General features: G+C 39.9%; 1 long non-coding RNA gene across 1 annotated transcript in view; it reads left to right on the top strand.

Moving 5' to 3' along the window:
- The first annotated feature begins 11914 nt into the window (after positions 1-11914).
- LOC116419870 overlaps positions 11915-18432 on the top strand; it is a 236311-nt gene continuing 229793 nt past the window's right edge. The window contains exon 1 of the long non-coding RNA XR_004230198.1: positions 11915-12447. This is a non-coding gene — a long non-coding RNA (uncharacterized LOC116419870). The remainder of the gene's footprint in view (positions 12448-18432) is intronic.

Raw genomic sequence — 18432 nt, 5'->3', positions numbered from 1 at the left:
AGTTTCCGAAAGCAGGTCACTAGCAGTTGGGATCAGGGGCCCGGCCATGTGGGGATTGGGAGCGGGTTTTCTCAGGACTAAGAGCATTTGGTGTTGGATGCCTTATGTACTGTGCACCTAAGGTAAAAGAGAGGAGCTTTCCTCAGGTGAGGGCAGGCAGGGGAGGAAGGCAGCCCCTTGCCCTCTGCTAGAGAACCAGATATTGGGCACGTTGGGGAGGGCATGGAGATTTTTGCCTTCTCTAATCTCAGGGATCTTGGATTTCCTCAAATGATTTATCCTCCCAAGTTTATCAGACTTTCCTGAAAAGTGAAAAGTTGAGGTTAATTGGGAGAGAAGCGTTTGGGAAGGAGGAAGGATTTAATTGCTCAGCTATTTGTTCTGAGTCCTCAGATGAGGGATATCTGTTCTGGATGGCCTCCTGCCTCCCTGTCCCTGAAGGAGGCCAATTTTGACTACTTGGCTCTGGCCGGATGCTGGATCAGGAAACGTGGGTTTTAGTTTTTGTTCTGAGAGTAATTCTGGGCTCTTTGGGCAGTTAGGAAGATGGACAAGGTGATCTCAAAGGTCTCTGCCGATTATAACAGTCTGTAACATTTAGGTTCCGTTTACTTCCACCTCAACTCAATTTCAGTTATAGGAAAAATAGCACAAACCTTTCTCCATTGCTGTTAGGCCATCCTCACCCTTTTTCTACCCATTAATTTCTTCCTTTGTAAACTGAAGTTGAATGAGAAGATCTCTAAAGTCTTATCCTGCTCTTAAAACCTTCCTGAAGGCTTTGTGGAGGAGTGAGCGTGGGGTGGGGGCTGGTGTGAGGGTGTTCCACCTTTCCTCCCAAATCAGGTTTTTCGGATGGCCTGTGGGAACAAAGAATGGACTTTCACTTAGCAATTAAGAATATTCAGTTAATATGGAAAGTTATTAAATTGCCTGCTTTGTCATGGGTACCAGGAACGGTGCCCGCTTCAGGACTGCCTAGTGATCTGTTACCCCAAAGGAGGATGCCATTCTCCCTTCTAAGGAGGTACCTTTCTTGACCCTTTGGGTGCTTGACTCAGATTCACAACTTCCCGGTTGGGACTTGTCTTCTGTAACTAGAGAGCCCCAGACTAGAAACTAGCCATGTTCCCTTCTAGCTTGAAATCCCAACTCCTGAACCCAAGCTGTAGTGACTAACTGAGGTGATATTTTATGAAGAAATGAATGAATTAATTAATAATGAACCCAGAGTGTCGGCCAAGGTTAGATCTTTTTGTGTTTACTTTCTGAATGTTCAGCCTCTCCTAGAAACTGTCTATAAAATTCTGGGCACGAGCAGGGAAACAAATAAGTTCTATTTTATAAATCTGTATAATGAAGTCATTCGAGAGACGGCTGAAGGCTAAGAGGCTGAATGGGAGAGGAAATATTATTTTATCTGAGTCAGTTAACCAGAGCTCCGTGTCTCTGGATAACGCCGGGTTGTGTTTGCCTGAATAGGGGATCTCATGCCCAATTTCCACCATTTGCTCGGGGGAGAGAATAGTTCCCTATGTCATAGCTATGGATGATTCTGGAGGCAGAGGGGAGCGCAGTCAGGATGGAGTCCTGGCTTTTCTGTCGACTTTCTTGGCCAGGGTGAGGTTGCCAAACCCAGAATGTTGTTTTGGCATATTTGAGTGTGGATTTTTAACAAAGTCCAACTTCTCCAAGATAATTGACCGACACTAAAACGTTCAATAGCAGACTTAGACTTTTGTAGTCATGAAACAGGAAATGGTTCTGTGCAAATATTTAGAAATGCTGGAGGGACTCTGAATTTCACATAGATGCTTCTTCCCCCTTCCCCAGCGCCTGCGGGCTGTAAAATGAATCATACTTTTCCCTAACAGAATTATTTAATTCCTAAATATTTGTCATAATGAATGAAAACATGGCGCACGGCAGAATAAGCAATTTCTTCTATTCCATTTAAAGAAGTGCTCTAATTGACTTCTGACCCCCGTGGGCCTATAAACAGCAACAGAAATTCCCTTCCCACTTAAACTGGGTCTGCTGTGTAATGTTCCAATAAGGCAGCGATTCAGGAACATGTTTCCTCTTGTTACAAGTGTCAATAAAGTTGTCATTGTTTAGGCCGCCGGCTGGCAGGGCCTTTCCTGTCTTAGCTGGGAGCTTTGTGCCGTTAAGGCATCCGCGGGGTAGCGTCTCCCCTTGTAGAAATGGCCTGGGCTGATTAGTCACCAGTGCTGTACGCCAATCTAAATTCAGGTTCGGGTTTTTTTCCCCTAAACAAATACAAGGTTTCCAAAAGTCTTAGGGACTGTTTTAAGCAATTAAAATGTGAAACTATTAAAGCTTATCATTAGTTTATTTTTATTATATTTATTGATATATTAATTCATATGTAATATGAATTTATATATTTAACTTAATTATATTTTATTTAACTTGCATATACAAACTATAATTAATGTAAATATATGTATTTGCCATTTGTTATAAAGCTTATTATTAGATTAAACTATTAAAATTTAAGACAGCACTAAGACTTTTGGGTAAGGGCCTTCAGTGAATAAGGGGCATATTTACCCCGTTTGTGAAGACCCCCCCCACCCCCTGCAGAATGGGTGGATGAGAATGGTTTGCTCCAAGTGCCATGATGGTGGAAGAAGCAGGCACTGTGCAAAATTTAGAGCCTGGGCAGATACTAAAGATAAAGCCATCTGCTCCAACAGGAGCCATCACCGGTCATCGAGCTTTTGTCTTGCCACTGGACTTTGAGGACTCGGGAAGAGATATTGAGGCTGATGGCCGATTCACCGGCTAGTCGAAGGGTGATAACCCTTGTGAGGTCATTGGGTGTCTTTGAAAATGAAGAACGGTGACCACAAGACTCGGATCCCTCTCTATGTATTGGCCATTCAGTGAAAGAGCCCATGCTCTCTGGAAGGGCCAGGGGAGGTGTGTGCCCCACAATCTGGGTGACATACACGTTGGCGAACCGAGCTGGGACACGGCCTGGGCCGGGAGGTGATGAGCCAGATATTCTGCCATTGCTCTTGATCAGATCTCAGCAGGTAAACTTCCTTAAACGTTCCTTGTGAGTGGCAGTTTTTCATTTTACAGTTAATATATATCTGTCATCACAGGCTTTCAGAGTTGGAAAGAGCTTCAGGGATCATGCACTTATTTTAGTGGTAAGGAAAGACTGAGATCCAGTTAAGGAGGGCAACTGGTCAGAGAACAGCGCCTCTAGCCAAAGTCCCCAGTCTCCTTCTGGGAGTCTACTTCTATTATAGTATATTATTGTAACAGAAATTGCAACATAGACTTAGACATCTAACCCTGAAGTTGTTAAGTGAATGTTGTTCTGATTTCTGTTGTTTGTGTGTAATCCCAGTGTGAATATTTCCTCCCCCCATGTCTGCAAATCACAGTCTCCTACAGTTGCCTGGGACACTGAGGGTGTTAGTGACTTACCGAGGCAGGCCTTGGAGTGAATTAAAGAGGTGACATTACAACATCTTACATCAAGTAGCTGCTCAGTAAGCATTGGTTATTGTAGGAAAAAGAGCAAATCATCTGTGTTACTGAATCATCAAGGTGTGCACAGTACACTCAAAAGCTGATTATTCAATTTTCTTGGTGAGCATTTTTACTTTGGAAATCAGTAAATGCTACAAAAGTGCTGAGGCAAACAGGGTGAAGTGATTTCCCTTACTGCCTATGGCTATGGTAAATGTCTGAGACTGAATGTGATCTCTGGTCTTCCTGACTCCTGGCCTGGCCCTCTGGCCCCCGTACCACCCACATGCTCCATATGGCAGTTACAGGGCTCAGCATAGCCATGAAAGCTCAGTGTCTCAGGGCAGGTCCTGACAGGGGGCATTTCTTCAAATCTTTCCCTCAGGAGACATCGGGGGTCTCCACCTTTGTACTCAAACCTCATCAGAGGCCTCGGAATCTCTGGAAGACAGAGATGAGCTCCCTTTCAAACCTCCTTGTAAGGAGAGAACACAGGTCAGCCATCTCTCCATTTCTCACCCTTCCCACCAATTTCTTCTTTCCCTCTCTCCCTTCCTCCCTTCTGCCCTTTCTGTTTTCCTGCCTTCCTATCTTCCTGCCTTCCTTCTCTTTCTCTCTCTTGCTCTCTTTCTCTCTCTCCACCTCTCGCTTTCTCTCTTCCCTCTCCCTCTTTCTCTCTCTCCTTCTCTTTCTTCCTCTCTTCCTCTCTCTTTTTCTTTCTCTCTCTTTTTTCTTTCTCCTTTTCTCTTTCTCTCTTTTCTTTTTCTCTCTTTCTTTCTTTTCTTTCTTCCAGAACTTAGCATGGTTCCTGACACACAGTAGTTGCTTAATATATGCCTATCAATTGACTAAAAAGGAACTAATTTATGAATCTCTGGTTAGTTTAGTAGACAGCACAAGTCCAGGTCTTTGAAAGCATTACATGAGATCTTTTGATTGCATCTGTGGTGTACCATAGTCACATCATGGAGTGTGTTCCCAGGAACAAATACAAGGAAATAGATCTCTGGGCAGGAAAGTCCAACCTATTTTAGTATCCCCAGTACAGCACTGTCCTCTCCCTTCAGTTGCTGGTGGTGGCCAACTTATAAAAGGGAGTTTGCTCAGGTTTCTAAGGCAGAAGAGTCAGGTTGAGACAGCTGGTGAAGAACAGTGTAGCTCTGGGGAAGCAGTTTGCCTGGGTGACTTTCCTTGTGTTTCTGTTCCCTTGTGCACATGTTCCCTTGAGGGAAAGTCTTAGGATGTAGTTTGTCATGTGATGGAACAACAAACACTAAAGGTTGGGCGGGAGGGATGTCACGTCATGGCGTCTTCACCAGCTGCATCCTTGAGAAGCTTTTCTGAGCCTTGCCTTCTTGTCTTGGGTGTATCTGGGCCAGAGGGAAGTGGCTCCCACGGGGCTTGTCTCCCTTCAGTGTGTGAGCTTGCTCTTAGAAAGGAGACCTTTATTAAAGTTGCAGTAATGTGAAGAGAGGTGCTTATCCATTTCAGCTGTTACCCGAGGCAGTTAGACTGGGCCTATGTGGGCTGGCAAATGTTTCATAATTGGCTCTCTGGGAAAAAAGATTCATATGTAGGAATCACTTTTGAGTTAAATTTGTATTATTAACATTTTTTCTCTCACTCTCTCAAATCTAAACAATCAACAAAACTCTAAATCAAGCCTGGATGTCCAGGGTTTGCCAACATATAAAAGCTCACTCTGAAAATTTAGTAATTGCCTCTTGGGAGCTGTTAAGAGCTGGTTCCGGTCCATCCCTGGGTAGAGACCTCACCCCAAAGCTGCTTTGGGTGGATGCTCTCTCTTGTTCCTTCTTTTCAAAAATTTTATGATTTTTTTTTCTGAAAAGCCATTAACCATACTAGCTTATAACAAATTTGCAATTATACCAGTTTTTAGTTGTTTTCCTGTAGATGTTGACATCAGTCCAACCACTTCTGTCTATGTCAGCATTTCCAATTGAACTTCTATGTCTAAAAGTCCATTCTGCATAAAAATTAATTGAAAGTAAAAAAAAACTTATAAATAAGAATTTTAAAGGAAATTGAAGTATTATGATCTGGTTAAGTGCAGTGACACATCTGGAATATGATTCATTCTCCCAGTCATCTCTTGATTAACACCACTTCATCTATGTGTATTGTAATGCAGATGTTATCAATTTTGGGGGACATGTCATTCCCCTCTCTCCAGGTGGCGTGATCCCTCTCCCAGGTAGAGACTTCCCATATGCAGTGGGGACTTCATACCTTGCTGCTTTCTCCTGGTTCTTCTGCCTCTCTGGCTGCTCCTTTTCTGTCTCCTCTAGTGGATCTGCACCACAGGGTTGATATGAGCCTCAAAGTAAAAAAAAACAAAACACAATGATTTTTATAGTACTTTTCAAACTACAAAGTCTTAAATTGTAAATGTGAACAATCATCCTCATCATCATCTTGATCTTCATCATCATCATAATGAGATGTGCTGGAATCCTCTTCTAAACTTGTAAAAGCCTTCACTGGCTCCCCATTACCTCCAACATAGACTATAGTTTATGGCATTCCATGAGCTGCATGACATTCCCATTTCTAACCTCTGTTCCAACTAAACTCTGGAAAGATCTAGGCTATAGGTCTAGCCTAGGTAGGTCTTCTTCCTATCCCCTTCATTGCTTCACAGGTAGTAGAGAGAAGATATAATCCTTGGTTTTTGATTTTTCTTGATTGTGCAAAGAAGCTTACAAGGTACCAGCTTTCTCCAGAGCAGAGGGAAGAATATGAAGAGATCTAGAGATATCCAAAGATCTATATTTTTCCATCCTTTTCCCCTCTCTCACAGAAACTAGGCTCCAGTAATTGTTGTTTGGTTATATTTAACAGGGACGCTGGATCTCTCAGGCTGGCTGAATTGAATTGAGACGACACTGCTGAAAATTCACTTTGGGTCACGGATAAGGGGATATGAAGACAAGATCTGGCCACATTCAGTGACACACATATGTATCTCCCGTCTATACCCCGACATCAATGAGTAGATTTTGAGGTTGGGACCAAACTTGCCTTTTTGGCTTCACACAGGTTTGTGTTAAGAAAAGGATGTCTCCTTTAATTTCACTAGAAAAGATTTGGAGAAAAGTTTTGCTTCTCAAAGACAATTAGAAACCCAAAAAAGCCCCAATGGAGTCAGTAAGGACCAGGAAAGCAATGAGTATCTCTACCTGTGGAGAAAAAAATGGGACCAGAGGAATAATAGCAGAATTTTGTTTGGGTGAGGAGACTCTGGCAAAGAGAAACTGATGGGGGGAAAGCCCTAAACAACACAGAGTCATATGAGTACGTCTGTGTCTGCTCGGAGAAATGAAAACATGGAATGGGAGACTCTCTCATTCTCTCTGTCTACTTCATTAGCACAGTATCAACCTCTTCCTCTTGGCCTTCCCTCAATTTCAAAGCAGGAATTCAGAGTTCAGCAACTTATTCCTGAACAGGTTCAGATCAGGAAGAGACAAGGGGTGGGGAGCAGGGAGAGCCCCGGCTCAGAAACCCCAAGGCATGCTTTCTGGGTTCATCTGTGCAGCTGGAGACTGAGGGAGCCTGTCTGAACCAGGCTTTTCCAGCTCCATCTATTTCTGGGGCTTTGAGAAGCCCTGGGGCTTTCCTTGAGCTTTTTGACTAAGATTAAATATGTGAGTAAGTATTAGAGAACAACATCAATATTAGATGTGGAAGAGCTTCGGGTAATAAAGCGTAGAAGGTGCTCAAAGGGACCTTTAACAAAGAAGAACAAACCCAGGCTGTTAGAGGTGGAATAATGGACTCATGTGGCAGATTGGGAGGGACCTCAGAGGATCTCTACTGGGACTCTCCTTATTGAGACAGGGGACCCTCTACAGCATAGCATGTGATTGGCTCTGCTCAAGGCCTCCAGGGAGGGGAATCTACCAACCTGAGAGTAGCCTTCTAAGATGGGATCTTTGGCAGCCTCTGGCTCCATCCTTTCATTCAAATAGCTGAGGCTGACAGAAATGAATTAGCCATGAGATAAAGGAATAGAGGCCCCATGGGAGCCTGATGTGGGAAAAATGGGGGAAGAGAAGCCCAACACTTAGGACCCAACATGGTGGAGCAGATGAAGAACTGGGCCCGATTCATGAAGACCTGGGCACATGCCCTGTCCTGATTGTCCCATAACTCTCAGAGAAGAGAAGCTAAAGACTTGCATGGTGAGTTGGGGGACTTCAAGACTTAAGAAAACAAATACTTGTCTAGAAAACAACAAGGAAAAAAGAGGGAATTGCTTTATTTGCGTGGTCTCCACCCAGGTCCAGGTTCTTAGATGGTTTTGTTTCAGTCCAGGGACACTCCTCAGAATGACGGTTTTTAAATGCTTGACATAATAAGACTGCAAAGTAACCAATCCTATTGAAATTCAGTTATATGTGTGTGTGTATATATATATATATATATACACACACACACACACGTGCATATACATATGTACAGAAAGTTTGTAGACTCCCATGCTAAGAATCACCAAACCAAAGGAAATCACAGGGCAGATTCTTATCCCTAAGGATGCCATTAGGTGGTTAAGTTCCTTGAAGGCAGGAGACACTTTGGACCTTTTCTTTGGATCTGATACCACTGGGCACAGTCCTGGCACATAGTAAGTGTTTAAGAAAAGCTTACTGACTGAATAATATTATTATATTAAATGGGGAGCTGAGTAGTTTTGTCATCTGTAATATAGACCGTTTGGGTTGCCCTCTAAGCACCCCATAAGTCATGAGGTGCCCATTGCATGATCATCCCTGCTAGTCATAGCATAACTCTTCCTTGCCGGATCCTCAACACTGGATGAAGGAACGCCACTTTGTGACTGCCCTCTGAGGGGCACCAGGCTCATTCTTCTTATGCTCAGAGCATCTCTTCAGGGCTCCTGGCAGCCCTTGGAAGTCTAAATTCTGGCTCCTTAAAATGGTATTTAGCCGAGGTACCACAAGGGTCTCTCCAGAGGCAGCAAATACTAGATAAATATCCAGAGAGAAAAGGAAGGAGGAGCCTGGAGATGGTAAGGACATACATTCTCCTGCACTCTTATTATAGGAGGCACAATTCAACCTTCACTTAAAGATCTGTGGTGGAGCGCTCACTGTTCTCCAAAGTTCTCATTGCACTCTTGGAGAATTCAAATTTTTAAGAAGTTTTCCTTCTTTTAAATCTAAATTTGCTCCTTTTGTAACTTCTATCCCTTACTTCTAGGACTGTTCCCTCAGGCAGGACAGAGTAAGTTTAAACCTTATTCTAATGAACATATCATCTAGCATGTCCTTCCTAACTCTTCTCTTCTTTAACCTAAATATCTTGTTTATTCATCCACTCTTCACATGGCATGATCCCAAGGCCCTTCGCAATGTTGGCTGCTTGCCTCCGGACGTGGATCCCAGAATTGGCTAAAATACTGTATAAATGATCTAGCCAAAGCAGAACCCGGGGGAAATTATGATTTCCGTTGTTCTAGGCTAGTACCCTTTTAAATGTAGCCTAACACTAAATTAGCTTTCCTGACTGTTGTATCACACTGTTGACTTACATTTGACATAGTACACCCAAACCTCCAGCTCCTTTTCATTTGATTTACTCTATAGTTATATCTTCTCCATCTTGGCCTTATTAAATACATATATATTTTTTAACCCACATGGAAGACTTAATGTTTATACCTACTAAATCTCAACTTTTAAAATCTGTATCAGTGTTCTAGGCTGTTAACTGTAATTAAGTGTGTTAACTATCCTTCATACTTTTCTTTCATTTGCTGGTTTTAAAATCAATTTAAAATTGAAAATAATATGCCCTTGTCTAAGTCATTAATAAACGCCCTTATCTAAGTCATTAATAAAAATGTTAAACACCATAGGGCTGAGCAAAAATCTCTCTGACACGCTTCTGAAAAACCTTCTTAAATAGACACTGAACCATTAATGATAATAAGTGAGTACCAGGTATCTGGAATTAAGTTAAAAACCTAGAATGAGGATACAAAGAAAATAAAATCCCTGACCTCAAGGGGCTTATGTTCTAGTGGAGGGAGAAATGTACATACAAACGGCCTAAATAATGGATGAAAGGTAACCATAGAAGGTCAGGCACTAACAGTTAAAGGCCCTAGAAGGGCCTCTGGCAGAAGGAGGCATTTGAGCTAGGATATGAAGAAAGGGATTCCAAAAGGTGGGGCAGAGCATTCAAGGCTTGAAGACTGGAGGCGGAGGTACATGTGTTAAGAATGGTGGGGAAGCCAATACAGTTGGCAACAATTCACAGTAAGGTATGTGAAGAGAAAGGAGATTGTTGAGAACTTTGAATACCAAACTGAGGAGTTTGTTGGATCCTAAACCTAATCAGTAGCCACTGGAGCTTATTGAGCACAGAGGTGACCTTGTAAGATCTACACTTTAGGAAAATCACTTTGGCAGCTGTATTGAGGAGGATTTGAAATGAGGAGGGGCAGAGGGACCAATTAAAAAGCTACGAATAGTTCAGGAACCAATTAAAAGGCTATAAATAGTTTAAGTGAGAGGTGATGAAAACCTGAACTAGAGTGGTGTTTGTATGAGTGGACAGATAGATATTTGTATGAGAAATGTAGATGTAGAAATGACAAGGTTTGGCAACTGATTTTATCTCTGGATGGCTAGGAAAATGGTGGTGCCCTTAATAATAATAGGAAAATTTGGAGGAATAGTAGAATTGGGGAAGAAAATGAGTTCTATTTTGGGCATATGACCTTGAGATGCCTACAGTAATCTCTTTTGCATGATAGGAGGCTGGTAATGTAAGAGATCAGGAAAGAAAATCCCTCTCTCTCAGAATAGATCTGGTAATTATTTAAGTAGAAATGATAATCAAATCAGGGAAGCTGATGAGGATCATGTAAGGGAATATCAGTGAGGAGAAAATAAGAGGTATAGACAAAGTTTTGCATAATATTACTGTTTGATGAGTGTCACGTGGATTTTGATCCAATAAAGAAAATTTAGAGTCAGTTGAGTGGAAGGCTTTACATTTATGCTTTTGAATTTCATATTTTTTGATTTAGCCCAGTGCTCTCATCTTTCAATTTGCTTCTTGATCTTGTCTTTGTCATTCAGTTTGCTTGCTGTCCCCTGAGCTTTATGTTGACTTCGAAATGGGATGCAGAGAACATCTATGCCTTTAGTTAACTTATTGATAAAAGTTTTTTTTTTTTCAAATGGGGTCAAGCCCAGATTTTGGTACATCACTGGAGACTTCCTGAATTGTGGACATTGAACCATTAACCATTATTCTTGGACATCAGCCATCCAACCAGTTTTGAATTTATCTGATTGCGTTATCATCTAATCCATATTTCTTCATCTTTTGTGCAAGAATAATATGAGAGACTTTATCAAAAGTTTTGATATTATTTAGGAAAACCATATCCATGTCATTATTCTCATCTGATAGGTGAGTAATTTTGTTCAACAAAAAGAAAAAAGAAAGAAATGTCATTAGCATAGTATAATTTATTCTTGATAAAGCCATGCTGGTTCTAAATGTTCATCAACTCTCTTTAATGACTTGTTCTAGAATTAAATGAATGTCAACAAACCATAGTTTGTAGACTATTTTCTCTATTTTGTTGAAATTCAGGAATTTTCCCTTTTCCAATCTGGTAATGTCTCTCCCCTTTTCCATGAGTTTTCAAGTATTACTCTCAGTATCTCAGCAATCCCATATAGTAGAGAACCAAATGATATTTATCTGGGCCTAGTGATTTGAATTCATTAAGGATATCTGTCCTTTCACTCAGATATCAGACATAGTCATTTTTGTTCTTTCCTTTTTGTGTAAAGTTCATTTTTCCTTTTTAGAAAAAGCAAAACCAAAATGAAAATTGAACATCTCTGCTTTTTCCTTTTTCAGTCATCATTTTCTAATCCAGCCCAGGCAAAGATCCTATTCCTTTTTTTATCCTCTTCTTCCCCTTCCCAATATGGCCAACCTATCTTTCTCCTTCCCTACCAAAAATAAAACAGAGACAAAAATAACAACCGAACAACATGAAGTCTTTTTACTTGTTATTTACCTTTTTACCAGGCTCAGCTCTCTATGAGATGTTAGCATTCCGGACAATACTTTTATAGGACTGTGCCACGCATATTTAGTTTCTTATTCTCATTGCCCTATTTTACTTTTATATAAATTTAAAAAACCTGGGTTTGTATTAAATGATACAGGGCTAAGCAAAACTACTTCTTATAAATTGACATTTAATCATGAATAATTATTCTTTGGATCTCACTATTTAATCCATCAATTCACATTGGTATCTTCAGAACTGTCTTATATTCCAAGATGCTTTTGAGTTCTCTTACTCTATGTCCTCTGTTCTAAGATCTGTCTCTGTTCTGATATTCTGTATTTTATGAAGCAATCCAAAAGTGGAGGGAATATTTTAGATCCTGAAAACACGTCCCATTCTCACCAATAAGACCAATCCTCGGTGACCCAGAAAAAAGCACCACAGTGTGTTCTTGGGGATTCTCACAAGTTTAAAGTAAAATCTATGGAAATTTGTGTTTGCCTTCTGTCCACAAGAGTATCACATTTTTTTTTCCACCATAAAAAGCTCTTTGCTGATGAATAGGGAGAAATATGGCCACTTTTCTATGAAAGAAGGGGAAAAAAGGAATATATTTCATAGATTGCTGAAGTCCACACTTTACCCAGGAAACATGAGAGTTTAAAGTTTTGTGGGAACAAACACAGAAATGTTTCTAAATTGAAGTAAAATTATCCATAACTTTTATGTTACGAGCGTATGGAGCCATTTCCAAAAATAAGCTCTTTTTTATGTGATGGGCGACACAAGTTCCAAACTGTTATTTGTCTTCATATATCTGGATATATCCTGTTGGCGCCTTATATCAGGTGAGTCACTACTTCTGGCCTTTCCTTTTGCTTTTAAAAAGAAAATGTCAAAGTCCACACTTTCTGAAAAGTGCCGGAACTTAATATTTGGAGAGGATCATAAACAAGTAGTCTGTTAATAGCTGCTAAACTTTGCTTAGAGAATAACATAGCCACATTGGCAAAGGGGCAGTGCGTGTGTGTGTGTGTGTGTGTGTGTGTGTGTGTGTGTAGAAGCTCAAAGACCTGAATTCAAATTTCAGTACTGGCTGGATGTGTGACTTCAGGGAAGTGAGTTCTTTTCATTCCTCATTTTTTCAGTAGCTAATTAGAGAAGGGACAAGCACAGTTCCAGGCACTTCACAAATTCTATCTCCTTTGATCCTCATAAAGGCCCTGGGGGATGGATGTTATTATCTTTTTTTTCCAGGGTGTTTATTTATTTTTTTTTATGATATGCCATTCTATTTTTTTTCCTTTTTTTTTTTTTATTTAATAGCCTTTTATTTACAGGTTATATGCATGGGTAATTTTACAGCATTAACAATTGCCTAACCTCTTGTTCCAATTTTCACCTCTTACCCCCCACCTCCTCCCCCAGATGGCAGGATGACCAGTAGATGTTAAATATATTAAAATATAAATTAGATACACAATAAGTATACATGACCAAACCGTTATTTTGCTGTACAAAAAGAATCAGACTTTGAAATATTGTACAATTAGCTTGTGAAGGAAATCAAAAATGCAGGTGGGCATAAATATAGGGATTGGGAATTCAATGTAATGGTTTTTAGTCATCTCCCAGAGTTCTTTTTCTGGGCATAGCTAGTTCAGTTCATTACTGCTCCATTAGAAATGATTTGGTTGATCTCGTTGCTGAGGATGGCCTGGTCCATCAGAACTGGTCATCATATAGTATTGTTGTTGAAGTATATAATGATCTCCTGGTCCTGCTCATTTCACTCAGCATCAGTTCGTGTAAGTCTCTCCAGGCCTTTCTGAAATCATCCTGTTGGTCATTTCTTACAGAACAGTAATATTCCATAATATTCATATACCACAATTTATTCAGCCATTCTCCAACTGATGGACATCCATTCAGTTTCCCATTTCTAGCCACTACAAACAGGGCTGCCACAAACATTCGTGCACATACAGGTCCCTTTCCCTTCTTTAGTATCTCTTTGGGATATAAGCCCAGTAGTAACACTGCTGGATCAAAGGGTATGCACAGTTTGATAACTTTTTGAGCACAGTTCCAAACTACTCTCCAGAATGGTTGGATTCATTCACAACTCCACCAACAATGTATCAATGTCCCAGTTTTCCCACATCCCCTCCAACAATCATCATTATTTTTTCCTGTCATCTTAGCCAATCTGACAGGTGTGTAGTGGTATCTTAGAGTTGTCTTAATTTGCATTTCTCTGATTAATAATGACTTGGAGCATCTTTTCATATGACTAGAAATAGTTTCAATTTCCTCATCTGAGAATTGTCTGTTCATATCCTTTGACCATTTTTCAATTGGAGAATGGCTTGATTTTTTATAAATTAGAGTTAATTCTCTATATATTTTGGAAATGAGGCCTTTATCAGAACCTCTGACTGTAAAAATATTTTCCCAGTTTATTGCTTCCCTTCTAATCTTGTCTACATTAATTTTGTTTGTACAAAAACTTTTCAGTTTGGTATAGTCGAAATTTTCTATTTTGTGATCAGTAATGATCTCTAGGATGGATGTTATTATCATTCCCATTTTACAGTTAAGGAAAGAGAGACAGTGAAACATAAAATAACTTGCGCAGAAAAGCTGCCCGTAGTTGAATTAGATGATTTTGCCAGGACCTTCCAGTTCTAGCAAAGATGGGACAGGACGTTAGTTCCTTGTCTCATTAATGGCCTCCATGGAGATCTTAAAGGAGACAGCTAGGTGACTAGTGGATAGGGTGCTGGGCCTGGAGTCAGGAAGACCCCAGTTCCAAATATAGCCTCAGATGTGTGATCTTGGGCAAGTCATTTAGCCCTGTTTGTCTTAATTCACTGGAGGCAAAAAAAGCAAATCAGTCCAGTATTTTTGTTAAGAAAACTCTCTAGGCAGTAGGGTCCAGGGCTCTCCAGGAACTGCACACAAATAATAGACTGAACGCCAATGGCAGAGATGTTTAAGATCACTGTAGAGAAGTGAAATGGCTTGTCAAAGGTCTCAGGCAAGATTCGATGCCTGGTCTGACTCAATGCTCTTTAACTTCTGTGAACTTTGTTCATCAAATGTGTGTGTTCGACTTGATGAGAGCTAAGATCCCTAAGGTCATAACCTAACAATTGTAGGAGATAAAGGGAACCCCCCAGAGACTATGGGAAAAATGGACCCAATTGCACGAGTACAGTGATTCTTTAATAGTGAACTTGCTAAAGTTTTCTGCAACTAGAAGAGTCTCTGCAGTCGTCTCGAATTTTCACTTTATTGCTGAGACATTTTAAAAAGGAAAGGATTGGGCCTTCTAGGCCACCGGGAGCTGCCAAAATATACTGTCACTTGCTATTAAAATTATTTATGATTTTCACTAATATTATTCCTGCTGTCTAGATTTCCTTGGTTACATCAGTTGGGATGTTTTTTGTTTATCCCACTCTGAGTAACAAGTATCTCCTCATTCTCCAGCGACTGACAGCTCTGCTCAAGGAGAAGCTTGAAATGTGAGCTGGGGAGGCTGGGAAGTGAAATCTGACCTGGGATTTATAAAAATTTGTAGAAAATAGCATTCTTTTCTACCTCTTGGAAACCCCAGATCCCTTCTAGGTTCAAGTACCTTCTCTTCTAAGGGCATATTCCTGATTCCCTCCTATCTTTCACCCCCAAATTACTTTGTAAATTTAAAAAAATAAATATTTACTGATAGCTTTTGGTTTTATAAAACATCCTTTTCCTTTCCCTGAAAACCATTTCATATAATGAAGAAAATTTTCTTTCTTTTTTTTTCCTGAGGCAATTAGGATTGACTTGCCCAGGATCACACAGCTGGGAAGTGTTTAGTGTCTGAAAATTCAGGTACTCCTGACCTCAAGCCTGATGCTCTAACCACTGCACGACCTACCTGCTCCCATGACTCTTTTTCATGCATTGATTTAAATCTTTTCATTCTTCTCTATATTCATAATATTCACTATTTCTTACAGTTATGTTTTAGTACAGCCATATGCTTCAGTAGTCAGTCAACAAACATTTAATAAGACCCTACTATGTGCTAGATGCTATATTAAGTCCTAGGGATATAAAAAAAGGCAAAAGAGAGTCCTTGCTGTCAACAAACTTACAGTGTGTTGGGGGAGAGAGCCTGCACACAACTATGTCCAAACACAATATAGAGGGGATAAATTGGAGATAATCAATATAGAATTATTGGATAGGAAATATGCATTACTATCATGAGAAAAAAGATTGCAAATTTTTGCTATACAATTGGGAAATATTTAATGAAATAAATAAAAATAATTTCAAAACAAGAGTTTTGCAACTGCTTGTGGTTACAAAGCATTTTCACATATTATTCATTTGATTATCTCATTGAGCTCCTCTTCCTGTGCAGTGCTATCTAGAGATGATGGTGGATCCTTGCAAGTTAATGCCAAGGAAGATCATAGTTGCATAGACTCCAGGACACGTATATGCTCCCTCCAAGGACTTCTACAGTTTGAGAGGCACATGCCGTGCTTGGCTGTAAGGGGACAAATTTGTGGGCCAAAGCAATTCCTTCTAAAATTGAGGGATTGCCATCTGTAAACATGAGGGGGTAGTGAAGCATAATTGTAAATCCCCAACGTATCGCTGAATTAATCTTGACAACAGCCATATGGAATAGGATGGGACTTATTCCCATTTCACAAATGAGAAAATGGCAAAATGAAAGGGCTTGCCTTAGAGAAAATGGCAGCCCAATGGCAGAGGCAGGCAGCAAGTGCCCACCTCCAAGCCTGGTGTTTTTTTTCCACCATGCCCGGCAACTCTTTAAGGGTCCTTTGAGTTCTGACTTCAATCCTGTGTCATTTGAATGAATTGCATCCAAGCAGTCTTTTTAAGTATTCCTCTTCCCCCCAAAAGTATAACGTCCTATTTGTTGGTCTTTGGGTTTTTTTTTTCCTTTTCTCTGGTCATCAAAGTAATGCTGATAATTTAAAAGCCGCCCCTGCAGCACGCCAGCTTGTGTTGGCCATCTGTTTGGAGGCACTAGTGTTAAAAAGCAATAAAGCAATGAACCAAGGGGCCAAGAAGCTCCATCCAAATGGATGGCTTTCCAAAGAAAGGCAGGTTCACTAAGTTTGGTTTTCTTCTGGTGCCCTGGATACAGAATGTCCTCTGTGAAACCGCCAGCAAAAAGAACTCCTGCTTTATAGTGCATGTAATCTGGAGAGCAGGGAAAGAAAAATTTAAACTGCTATTAAAACAAGTCTCAATCCAATGACTACTTTCCTTTCTGTCAAGGTCAATTATTCTCATTCTTGACATGGTCATGGCATCTAGAAGAGATTGTGGTTTTTCCTTGGGATTTTTTATTTTCTTGATTTTTTTTTTTTGGTTGTTGTTTGGACTGTTGCTCTTTGTTGGCTTGTTTTTTCCACAGATCAGAGTAACACCGAGGTGCTTTGAATTCACTATCAAATAAAAAAGATTGAACCCAACAGAAAATATATTTATGATGATGACAAAGGTAATAAACTAGGACATTTACATAGTTCCTGAAGATTTGTGAGAATTTTACATACTTAGATCTCATTTAAGCCTTCTAACAACCATGTGAATTAAGAATTCTAGTCATTTTTAATCTCCTTTCTCAAGAGGAGGAAACTGAAGCTCACATGGATTAAATACTTTACCCATGGTCACACAACTAATGTGTGGAGGGGGAGTTTGAATCTAGGTATTTCTGGTTTCAAGCTCACAATTAAGTTTTTGGCTGTGATTTATCACAATGATTTTTCAGATTGAGGATGTTTTGCATCTGGATTTAACTACAAATAGCAAAGGATTTAGAAGAGCCATTAACTTCTGATACTGAAAGGATCCTCTGTTACTTTGTTTGAAATTCTTCCTAAATTCATTCTTCCATTACAAAGCAATGAGTATAGGGATTTTATTTTATTTCAAAATTATTTTTATTTAGTTAGCCTCACAAAGAGCAGCCTTTGGGATATGTATTGAATCCCAAATAATTTTGTTGGATAATTCCAGAGTTCAGCTAACACCACTTCTATTTTGTGCTTGTCAGAGACACCACGATTCTCTTTGCTCTGGTTTCCAGCTACTTGTAGCCAAGAAGACCCTAAAGATGTTAAATATTTCCTGATAGTTTAGCTCTTAGGTTCTATTTAAGGTCAACTATTAATGAAATCAATTCTGCATTATTCTCAACATAATGGTTTAATTCTTCTTGTTCTTAACCTTTGTTGGGAAAATAAAATTTCAGTTAGAAAATTATCTCAAGCTGAACTGTTATCTAGTGGATTTTGATTAAAAAAAACCAGAACTATATTTTATTATGTTACAATTTACAGTGATGTGAAAAGTAATTGTGATAATAACCTTGTCTCCTGAATCCCCTCTTGACATTGTGACAGTCATCATGGTATTAGGCAAAAAGTGATGAACTTGGGGTTAAGAGATCTAGATTTCAAATCTAGGTTCTGTGATTCATTAGTTAGTTGAGGTTAATCTATCTGACCTCTCTGAAACTTAGTTTTCTTATCGTTAAAGAAAAGAAGATAATCCAGACTGCTAAATTCCCTTCACATCTTTATATTCTGTGGTTCCTATGAGGATCTGTGATGAAGCAATGAAATATTTCCTTACGGTGGGGAGAATTACACATGGTCACGACTATGCACTGAGGCTCATAAACCGGCAAAGATTTTGCATAAATATTTCGCTGGCAGGTAGAGTTTGGAAGGAAGTTATTCCATTACTCAGCCTGAATCTGAGGGAGGAAAAAGAGCCAGCAGGTTGGT

The sequence above is a fragment of the Sarcophilus harrisii genome, chromosome 6 (genome assembly GCF_902635505.1).
Source record: "Sarcophilus harrisii chromosome 6, mSarHar1.11, whole genome shotgun sequence".
Lineage (NCBI taxonomy): Eukaryota > Metazoa > Chordata > Mammalia > Dasyuromorphia > Dasyuridae > Sarcophilus > Sarcophilus harrisii.
This window is presented reverse-complemented; position numbering and strand designations above follow the sequence as displayed.